This window comes from Cupressus sempervirens, chromosome 8 (assembly GCF_028749045.1).
Source record: "Cupressus sempervirens isolate cs-2001-9-10 chromosome 8, ASM2874904v1, whole genome shotgun sequence".
Classification (NCBI taxonomy): Eukaryota; Viridiplantae; Streptophyta; class Pinopsida; order Cupressales; family Cupressaceae; genus Cupressus; species Cupressus sempervirens.
Genome location: NC_143125.1, coordinates 146065354 through 146069977, shown reverse-complemented (window position 1 = coordinate 146069977; position 4624 = coordinate 146065354). Strand labels below are relative to the sequence as shown.

The 4624-nt window shown below is 35.9% G+C and overlaps 1 pseudogene; it reads left to right on the top strand.

Annotated features, from left to right (window-relative positions):
* Positions 1-1400: 1400 nt before the first annotated feature.
* On the top strand, positions 1401-4368 carry LOC149541966 (protein NRT1/ PTR FAMILY 2.13 pseudogene; annotated as a pseudogene).
* Positions 4369-4624: the final 256 nt, after the last annotated feature.

Below are 4624 nucleotides of genomic sequence, written 5' to 3'. Positions count from 1 at the left end.
TATTATTAAGTCGATCTAATATGTTTTTTTGTTGGAGGAAGAACGTGAACCTAATTGTATCTTTGTTTTTAAGATGTACAGAATAATAATCTAATCAGACTTTTGTGGAGTGTTATTGTTTGACATTACATTGATGACGGTATAGAGAATATTTACAGTAATATAAAGTAGTGATCTCTCTCATGCCTCTTACAAAAGTTTCTAAGCAGTTTTGAAGAATGGAAGAGAAGAAACATTGGAGTAATGTTTCCATTCTTAACCATTTCAATTGCTTTTCTCAGTCATGCATGAAAACAAATGCTGTCCAGAGTGATGATGCTCAAGATAAAGACTCGAGCAAAAATAGAAAAAAGGGAGGATGGAAAACAATGCCCTTTTTAATATGTAAGTTATTTGTTTTTCCCGTGAAATATTCATGCCCACTTTGTGAGTATGTGATGCAAAATCCATTGTGTATTGGTTTGTATCTAGGGTTTCAAATTTGTAATAATAGTAAAATTGTAGCCAGTTTAAATAGTGGGTTATGAGTTTGATTTGTTTAAGTGGTTCATTTGAAATTATATGTTTCTACTAATTAGTTTATTAATGATATTAATCAGTTTATTAATAATATTGTTTGTCAGTTTATCTTAGAAAAAGAATACCATATTTCAAATTTGTTTAGGCGATTGATCTGGGATTGTGCTTATTCTTTTAGTAGAATTTATTTGTGAGTGTAATTTAAAATGAGTCACTAAGACAAGGGAGGACTATTCAATAGAACTCTTGTACTAATGTGATATAAATGAACTACTTTTAAGTATAGAACCATACTGGCTTTTCTAATAGGACCCATCTATCAGTCTTATATGAATGAGTGACTTACACAAGTGAAGAATCATAATCACTTTTCTGATGAAACCCATTAATTAGTGTTATACAAATAAGTCATTTAGACAATTCAATGCTTAAAATATGTTGCATTTTTATTGAAATTAAAAGAGGTGCTTCACAAACTGATAAGAGATTTCATTTGCAGGACATGAGAGCTTAGAGAAGCTATCAGTTGTTGGGTTGCAGGCAAATAGAGTGGTCTATCTAAGAACTAAATACAACATGAAGATTGTCGCTATTGTAAATATGCTCAAAATCATTTCTGCTACATCAAACTTGGCAATCCTAGTTGGTGCATATGTAGTAGACTCTTACATTGGCAGATTTCTAGGATTACTCATTGGCGCTTTCTCAAATTTAATTGTAAGTATAGCATTGATGCTTCTATTTTAAAAGAATTTAAAACAAGATTAGATTGAATAATAGATCGTATTAGATAAACTATAAAACAAACAAAATAAATGACTGATAATTATAATTTTATAGTTAAATTGTGATGTTGTAGTTCTAACATACAGGGAACGGGTATGTGGACTCTCACGGCCCTGACCCCTACACTGACACCACAAGAGTGCAGTGCAGTGAAAGCAAAGTTGGGAGAATGCCAAAGTGCTTCCAAAATGCAGATATCTTTCCTTGTGATGGCAATGGTTTTTATGATGATTGGGTCAGCCACAATAAGACCATCTGCCGTACCATTTGGGGCAGATCAGTTTGAAAGAGGAGGAACAAAAACAGTGCAACAAAAGAAAAACCTTCAGAGTTTCTTTAATTGGTATTGGGTTTCATTGAATGTGGTCACTGTGGTGGCAAGTACTGTTATTGTCTACCTTCAGAGCAATGTGAGTTGGACGTTGGGATTTGGTATATGTTTTATTCTCATGTTCATTTCAATAGTTGGTTTCCTTTTTGGGGCACCACTTTTCTACCGTGAAACACCACAAGGCAGCCCTTTCACAGGTATAGCACAGGTCATTGTGGCTTCTATCAAGAAGAAAAAATTATCTCCTCCTGATCCGACAATGCTTTACTATAGCCAAACTACCCCCAAGGTCCCTGTTACACCCAGATTCAGGTATCTATCATTCACAGTCTCACTTCTTTGTGATTGAGTACGTTTATTTTCGGTCATCAAGTTCTATTATAGATAGAAAAGTTTTATTTGTGTGTTTCAATAGTTAATGTGTCATTTCAGTCTATTGAATGAAGTTTAATGGTTCTTTAATAAGTTTACTGGTGATCAAGTCTTGTTGAGTGCAAGTATTCGATTTCATGAGGGTTGAGATTAGGATCGTGCAATAGATGAATTCGTCTAGATAGATCCTTCTCTATGGTTTGACCCCTTCTCTATGGTTTGACCCTTGAGGGTCAAATCCCACAGCTGAAGAACTAGTCAAAGAGGTTTCGGCCCTATGCTCTAAATTTAGCAAACAGATATCCCTAGATATCTCTCAAGTCCTTGACTCGGTCGAATAGATTTTAGACAAAGGCTTTGAATTTAACTAATACATACCCTCACTCATCTCTTATTTGTTGATCCTTACACAAATGAGTTTAAAGCTGAGAAGTATCTATTCAGCTAAACTCAGAGCCTCAACTTTAAACTTGTTTGTCTAAGGATCACTGGATAAGAGATGACTGAGGGTACGTATTAGTTAAATTCAAATATTTTGTTTAAAATCTATTCAACTCTGTCAAGGACTTGAGAGATATCTAGAGATATTTGTTGGCTGAATTTAGAGCCTTAGGATGAAACCTCTTTGACTAGTTCTTCAGCAATGGGGTTTGACCCTTAGTGGTCAAATCATAGAATAGGTAAGGGTTCAATGGGACCCCACTGATGAGTCATGGGCCGAGGCTCTGAATCCAAATAGATACCTCTTACTAGAAGAGGTTTCATCCTAAGACTTTGAATTTGACCAAATAGATGTGCCTTTATCCCTGATTTTTTATCCAAAGAGATTTAAACTTCATACTCCTATCCCATATAACTAAATAACTATATATCCGGCATTGTACAATATTATTAAATATATTTATAATATAAATCAAAACTTGACTTTTTAGATGTTTAACTAAAAGAAAAGAGTTTGATAACTTCTTACGTGCACATAAACAAGATTGAAATTGGTTTTTATAATAACAACAACTTATTAATATAAGATTAGATAACATAATAATAATAGGAATAATAAAACCACACTAGGATGGAAGGGTCTAGGGCTTGAGGCACTCAAACCAATGACCTGCACTCTGATGTTATGTAGATTCTTCCACCACACAAAAACCAAATGACCTGTGGTCTGATGTTATGTAGATTTTACTGCCACACAAGAAACATGTAATAGTGGTGGAGAGAGATCTCATCAAAGATATAATCGTTATACAAACACATCAATGATCTGCACTCTAATACAATGTAAATTTTGCCATCACACCAAAAATATAGAATAGAGACACAGTGGCTATGCCAACACACATTAATACCCAACAATGGATTACTCAACATATCAATTTTATTTGTTTCAATTTCATATATCTGCAGAATACATGAAGCGATTCCAATCACTTCACTGACCTAACTTGCCAACATGCAATTCCAAAACCAGGTTCCTAGACAAGGCCGCCATACCCACAGAAGGAGACGTGCAAGAGAACGGCTCCATTGCCCGGCCATGGAGGCTCTCTTCAATCCAGAGGGTAGAAGACCTCAAAGTCCTCATTGCAATTCTACCCATGTTCTCAGTCAAGATAGGCAGTACAATCACGTCACAGGATTACACAATATTTCAAGCCCTAACAATGGACCGAAGAGTGGGCTCCACGGGCATCAAAGTGCCCGCCGCCTCCATAGACGTCGTCACACAATTGGTAATCATAACATGGCTTCCATTGTACGACAGAGTGTTAGTCCCTCTCACCAGCCGCATCACAAAAAATGAAAGAGGATTCACACCACTTCAGAGAATTGGCATCGGCCATGTAATTTCATTGATCTCAATGTTAGTTGCTGCTCTGGTTGAAAGCAAGAGAAGAAATGTGGCAAAAAGCCATGGGCTCACTGATGACCCAACTGCTGTAGTTCCCATCTCTGTGTTTTGGCTTGTGCCTCAGTTTGTCATAGATGGTCTTGCTGATTGCTTTCTTGCAGTGGGTTCTCTTGATTTCTTCTATACTGAGTTTCCATCCAACTTGAGGAGCACTTCTATAGGTTTGTCTGCCATTATGTATGCTGTGGGAGACTATTTGGGTGTGTTTATGATTACTCTTGTTCATAGAATCACTGGTAGTGGTGGGAAACCTAATTGGCTTGATAGTAACATCAACCGGGGGAGACTAGATTACTTCTACTGGCTCTTGTTGGTGATGCAGGCGATCAATGTTTTGTATTTCATCTTGCTTGCTTATTTCTACAAGTATAAAGAGGGTTTTTTGTCAGATGAGGGTCAAATGTCTGAAGATCAAGAGATTGCATCCAAGCAAGCAGAAATATAGCATGCACTCTTCTTATGTTGTTATTTTGAATCAGTGTTATTATGAATCAATTGTATAGGTTTTCAGTGGATAATGCACTCTTCTTATGTTGTTATTTTGAATCAATGTTACTATGAATCCATTCTGTAGATTTTGAGTGGAATTCGTTGATCTTTGTTTTATGAGTTATTGGTCATATAAGAATGAGGGGTATAGTAAACATGCATTTCATCAAATGGCTGATCAAGAGATGGCATCCAAGCACATAGAAATATAA